Source organism: Delphinus delphis, chromosome 19 (genome assembly GCF_949987515.2).
Source record: "Delphinus delphis chromosome 19, mDelDel1.2, whole genome shotgun sequence".
NCBI classification, from domain to species: domain Eukaryota; kingdom Metazoa; phylum Chordata; class Mammalia; order Artiodactyla; family Delphinidae; genus Delphinus; species Delphinus delphis.
The window spans coordinates 25,056,207-25,063,121 of record NC_082701.1 but is presented as its reverse complement, the minus strand read 5'-3'; the positions used below and the strand labels follow the sequence as shown (position 1 = coordinate 25,063,121).

The 6,915-nt window shown below is 45.5% G+C and overlaps 1 pseudogene; it reads left to right on the top strand.

The window, feature by feature from the left end:
• The first annotated feature begins 31 nt into the window (after positions 1-31).
• On the top strand, positions 32-4,795 carry LOC132414222 (large ribosomal subunit protein eL15-like; annotated as a pseudogene).
• Positions 4,796-6,915: the final 2,120 nt, after the last annotated feature.

Genomic DNA, 6,915 nt, shown 5'->3' with positions numbered 1-6,915 from the left:
AAAATGGCCGCCGCGCGGACGCCTTCCCAACATGCCGTGCGCGCGCGTGCGCCCACGGGGACACGCCCAGGCCTGGGAGGCGAGGGCGGGCCGCTTCCGCCGGCCCGTGGGCGGGGCCTACCGAGGCCTGAACTCCGCCCCTGCTGAGCCGCACCGCCCCGTTCCGCGCAAAGCGAAACCGGAGGCTATTCAACGTGGTAACGCGTGCTGCTTCAGGCTCCGTTAGTCCCGCGCTCTTTCACGGAAATAGAAACATATGTCTTGAGGCCTTAACACCGCTCCGAAATGGAGAAAAGGGTAGCGTATCCTTTTGTACCACGCGGTGCTCTCGGTGCCATCTTGCAGTGGAGGAAAGTTAAGATAAGCACTCGTTCCATGTTCCGACTCCTTTCTCCTAGTCTCTGCGCTTGCCGCCTCTTTTCCCTGGCTTTCTCCTCCCACCCCGACTCCCCTAATTCACAAGGTGGAAAATCAAGGCAAGAAGAGATAAGGTGGTTTCTTCTCACGCAGAGTATGGGGAGGAGTTTGCCTCTCAGTCTGGAATTTTTTTAAATTATTGATTCATTTACTGAACAAATATCTTGAGTACCTATCATGTACCAGGTAAACGCTTGAAGCTAAGCTCTGAACCTTTCAGACACGGTCTTTGCTCCCACAGACCTTGAGGATTAGTGAGGGAGACAGTCACTAAATAAATATATCAATATAAATTGTAGTAAGTACTCTAGCACCTTTAACTGTACGGACTCTAAAGACAGATCGCCTGGGTTGGTAATCCCAGCTCTGCCATTCTGCCTTCCTTTCCCCGTCTGTAAAATGGGGCTTATAGTAATAATGGTCCCCTAAACACATAAGATGTTGCTGTGACGATAACACAGGTAAGGCATGTAGAACAGGCCCAACACATTTTAAGTTTAATCATTAGCTATTATGATAATGAGGAGGAGAAAGTAGGGTTCTGTCCAAGAGTAAGAGAGGTCTCTCCGTGGAAATGACCTAAGGCCTAAAAGATGATGGCTCTCCAGCCAAGCAAAGTGGACAGAAAAGAATTCAAAGCAGAGAGAGAGTAGCATATACCAAGGTCATTTCATTATATGAAACGATGTTCATCATTATTTTAAATGAACCTAAAACTGTCAGGATACTCATTAAGTGGCCTAAGGATAGCAAGCATTTGAGAGATGCTGCTTTAAAGGGGTAGAGAAGGAACCATAGGATACTGTGAAAGGGAAGCCAAAGATGTAAGAGGAAAATCTGAAGAGTATAAAGTCAGGGAAGATCAAACAAACAAACAAAAATAGAGAAACTGTTTCAAGAAGGTGAAAGTGGGCTTCCCTGGTGGTGCAGTGGTTAAGAATCCACCTGCCAATGCAGGGGACACGGGTTCGATCCCTGGTCCAGGAAGATCCCACATGCTGCAGAGCAATTAAGGCTGTGTGCCACAACTACTGAGCCTGTGCTCTAGAGCCCGTGAGCCGCAGCTACTGAGCCCACGTGCCACAACTACTGAAGCCCGCACGCCTAGAGCCCGTGCTCTGCAACAAGAGAAGCCACCGCAACGAAGAGTAGCCCCTGCTCACCGCAAATGGAGAAAGCCCGCGCACGTTAACGAAGACCCAATGCAGCCAAAGATAAATAAATAAATTTTTTTTAAAGGTGAAAGTAACCAACATTGTAGAAAACTGCTGAAGATCTGGCATGAGAAGACTGAAAAGGATCCACTGGATCCGCAGTTGGAAGTCAGACTGAAATGGATTGAAGAACGAAGGAAAAATGAAGGAGTAAGATGGCAGGTGGACCACTCATTTTAAGAAGTGAAGCAGCGAGACAGGGTAAGAACTGAAAGGAGGTATGGGTCAAGGGAGGCTTTTTTAAGATGGGAAATTAGAATATGTTTAGTGTTGGAGAAAGTAGAAGATAAAAGAAGAGAATAGCTAAAGTTCCAAATTCTTAAGAAGGGAAGGTGATGGTTTAGGCTCCAGGGCACATTGGCCTTTCCTAGAAAAAAGGACCTTTTCTCCACTGAAACAAGAGAAGAAAAAAGAAATCAGTTTGTAGATGCAGCAGTGAGATGAGGGAGTTTTTAGCTGATGGTTGCTGTTTTCTCAATGAAGCGTTTCTTGAAGGTTCACCACTGCCACAACCACCAAAAAGGAAAAAAAAAAAAGTACATATCTTGAACTACAAACAGGACTTATAAAACCTGAGTGCAAAGTTACAGTTTCTGTTCACTAAAACTTTTTTTTTTTTTCTACATCACGCAGCTTGCAGGATCTTAGTTCCCTGACCAAGGATTGAACCCAGGCCACGGCAGTGAAAGTGCCGAGTCCTTACCACTGGGCCACCAGGGAATTCCCTAAAACTTTTTAATCTAATTCCCTCATTCATTCCACAAACTTTAATGGTGCATGTACTTTGTGCCAGGAACTGGGTTAGTGGCCAGGAACACAGATAGATGTATACGACCTGGTTCTCAGGGAGCTCCTGAACCATGGAAGACAAAAATGTAACAATAACTTGAAATAAAAGGAAAATACTGTCCTTTGGATCTCAGAGGCAAGAGCTCCTACCCCGTCCCACACTAGGCTCTCTATGGCTCTCTTTTTCATAGATTCTGAGGCCAGCCACAGTTCAGTGTGCATTACCACTGCAGATAATGAATTCATTCATTTATCTTTTTCATTAATTCAACCAGTGCCAGCATCATCTGCTGGGCATCAGGGATTCAGACATAAAAGTAGTCTTTTGTTTTTTTGGCCGCGCCCCTGTGGTCATGTGGGATCTTAGTTCCCCGACCAGGGGAATCAAACCCGTGCCCCCTGCGGTGGAAGCTCAGAGTCCTAACTACTGGATGGCCAGGGAATTCCCAAAAGTAGTCTTTATGAACAAATCACAATGCCCAGTTTACAGATAACTTTTTTTTTTTTTTTTTTGCGGTACGCGGGCCTCTCACTGTTGTGGCCTCTGCCGCTGCGGAGCACAGGCTCCGGACACGCAGGCTCAGCGGCCATGGCTCACGGGACTAGCCGCTCCGCAGCATGTGGGATCTTCCCGGACCGGGGCACGAACCTGCGTACCCTGCATCAGCAGGCGGACTCTCAACCACTGCGCCACCGGGGAAGCCCTACAGATAACTTTTATAGATTATATGAGTTGGTTATTTTCTGATGCTGAGATGGAAAACAACCTTATCAGTCAGTGGTCTCCAGACCCCGTTCCATGTATGTTACTAATGCAAAGTGTCATGGACTGAACTGTGTGCCCCACCACACACACACACAAATTCATATGTTCAAATTCTCAGAATCCACAGTAGGATCTCACAATGTAATTCCATTTGGAAATAGAGCCTTTAAAGAGGTAATAAATTGAAAATGGGCCCCAATACAATCTGACTGGTATCCTTATAAGAAGAGGAAATTTGGAAACGCCAGGTAGGCACACAGACAGAGGAAAGGCCATGTGAGGACACAGTGAGAAGGCAGCCATCCGCAAGCCAAGGAGAGAGGCCTCAGGAGAATCCAAACCTACTGACACCTTGGATCTTGGACTTTTAGCCTCCAGAACTGTGAGCGAATAAATTTCTGTTGTTTAAAGCCATAGGTCTGTGGTACTTTGTATGGCAGCTCTGGTGAACTAATATAGAAATGAAGCCACAGTTACTACTGCTTCCCAGTCTTCAGTGTGGCCCCCATGACTCCATCCTCCATCTGCTTTGCTGCCTCCATCCTCTTTCTAAATGTAAATCCAGTTGTGTCTCTTCCCTGCTCAAAACCCCTCAATGGTTCGCCATCTAAAATTTAAACACCACAAGGCCATCCATGATCGGACCTGCTTCTCCAGCTATTTGCTACTGCTCCCCCCACACCTTGAACACCCCCTCTTCCTATGACATCACACCACGTTACACTGCTCCAGACATGGAATGCTCTTTCCTCACCCCAGAAACGTCTACCCATCTTCCTCAGCTCACGGCCCAAGCATCACCAGCTCTGTAAAGCCAACCTGGACCCTCATTCTCCGCCTGCCACACGCAACTCATCATCTTCCTTGTGCCACCATTTTACCTTGTACATTTTGGGGTTTGTCACACGATACTGCAAATATCAGTCTTTTTCTTTCAAATAAAAGTTTCTCCCTTTCAGTCTGGCGGCAGCCATCAGTTTATCTCAAAGGTAAGCCAAAACAGGCACTTACAAGTACATCCAGGAGCTGTGGAGGAAGAGTCGATGTAATGCGCTTTCTTCTCAAGGTGTGCTTTTGGCCGTACTGCCAGCTCTCTGCACTCCACAGGGCCCTCCACCCCACCCAGCCTGATAAAGCACGCAGACCGGGATACAAGGCCAAGCAAGGTTACGTCACATATCAGATTCCTGTGAGCCGTGCTAGCTGCAAATGCCCAGTTCCTAAGGGTGCCAGCTATGGCAAGCCTAATTATCATGGTGTTAAACCGCTAAAGTTTGCTTGAAGCCTTCAGTCTATTGTGGAGGAGTGAGCTGGGTGCCACCATGTGGCTCTGAGAGTCCTGGATTCACACTGGGTTGGTGAAAATTCTACACACAAATTCTTTGAGGTTACCCTCATTGATCCATTCCATAAATCTACCAGAAGAAATCCTGACACCTAGTGGATCACCAGTCCAGTCCACAAGTACAGGTAGATGTGAGGGCTGACATTGGCAGGTTGAAAGAGCTGTAGCCTTGGAAAGGGCCACAAGTTCCGCCACACCGCTGGTGGTTCTCACCATGCAGCTTGGAGATGGTACAATACTCTCCAGCTCCACTGTTACTGCTAATATAAGTAATGTTTGTGGGCTTCCCTGTACCCTGTGGGTACAGTGGTTAAGAATCCGCCTGCCAATGCAGGGAACAGGGGTTTCGAGCCCTGGTCCAGGAAGATCCCACATGCCACGGAGCAACTAAGCCCAGCACCACAACTACTGAGCCTGCGCTCTAGAGCCTGCGAGCCACAACTAGTGAGCCCGTGTGCCACAACTACTGAAGCCTGCATGCCTAGAGCCCATGCTCCACAACAAGAGAAGCCACCGCTGTGAGAAGCCCGCACACTGCAACAAAGAGTAGCCCCTGCTCACCTCAACTAGAGAAAAGCCCACGTTAAGCAACAAAGACCCAACACAGCCAAAAATACAATTAAAAAAAAAAAGTAATGTTTGTGAAATTCTTACCTAATAAATTAGGATATTCATGTCTAAAAAGTGTTTTTTAACGTCTCTTAAAACTAGTTGTCTACAGATTGTTTCATGAATGCATTGTCAAATTATGAAAGCTAAAGTGCAATAATGTTTGAATACTATAAGTGATGGTATATCTTGTTTCTAATAAGAAAAATACTTTTGTCTTTGCTTTATCCTTTTAGGAAGTTTACATGTCAGTGTTTAAAATGCTGTCTTGTACAATAGGTGTAAAATACGTTATGTAGAAGAGGAGTGCAGAAACTAGCCATGCACATGTTGGTGCATGTGATGAAACCGACAGCTTTACTGGAGTGATGCAGTGCTCTGCTGGGTTACTCTCCAGTGGCTGTTTTATGGAGTTTGGCAAGGATCGACTTTTTTAAAAAAATTAATTTATTTTTGGCTGCATTGGGTCTTCGTTGCTGTGCGTGGGCTTTCTCTAGTTGTGGCGAGTGGGGGCTACTCTTTGGTGCGGTGCGTGGGCTTCTCATTGCAGTGGCTTCTCCTGTTGCAGAGCACGGGCTCTAGGTGCGCAGGCTTCAGTAGTTGTGGCATGCCAGCTCTAGAGTGCAGGCTCAGTAGCTGTGGCACACAGGCTTAGTTGCTTGGCGGCATGTGGGATCTTCCCGGACCAGGGCTCAAACCTGTGTCCGCTGCACTGGCATGCAGATTCTTAACCACTGTGCCACCAGGAAAGCCCAAGGACAAACTTTTAAAATTGGATTTTGCTTGGAAATGTGAAGGATGTCCTAATCCTCTGTCATGATCATATGCAGAAAAGTCATGAAAGTTGACTAGGGTCTACATTTTTAGATTCAATCTAATATTCCATATCTGTGACTGCTGCTTCCGAAAGGAGAAAAGTTTAAAAGAATGCCACCATTTTTAAGAGAACTGAATAAACATGTTGCAAGAGGATTCTCTTACAAAAGAAACAAATCCTGGTTAACCTAAACAAAATTGCCTTGGTCCCCACAGTACCACTGAAGTTCACTTAAAAGGCAGAGGCTCCTGACTCAATCCCATGACTCCACGGGATCTGTAGAATACTGAATTTTATGCAACATAGTAATGGTACTTCTACTGGCATATACTGAAACTGATGGAAATTGAACATCAAGTAAATGAGAAGGGAATTATAAACCTTAAGGTTTGTAAGCTAGTAATGCTAGGATTGGGAAATTGATGGTCATCAGATACCTTTCAAGTGTGGGAGGATAGAAAAAGTCAGCTTTGATCAAAATTGTAAATACTTTATCTGTAGTGCTAGTTTGTGACCATTTTACCTTTGGCTAAAAATTAAGGTTGGCTTTATTTAAAAGTAACATCATTGCTCAGTCTAACAAGTGTTAAAAGTCATCTTGGGTTAACCCAATTTATCCATTCCCGTAAGGCTACTGAGAAAAGTCATGTAGTTGCTGTTAATGCAAGTTCATGGTTTCCAATTTAACTACATTTTTTTCATTCCTGCTCAACCTACCCTCAAAAATCCTTACCTTTCTACAAACTTCCAAGTCACCAATTATGCCTTCTTTAATAGTCAGCATACCACCACACCTGTTTGCTTCCCATCTTCCCGTAGTCCAGGCTTAGTTTACCTGGGTGAATTTGAGTGTGTAGGAAATATGGAAGAGTAATTGCCCCAATTCTTTCCAATTCTGGTTTTGCTGACTTAATAGGTAGTTTAATTTTGAAATCGAATTGCTGGTTTCCTTGAACCA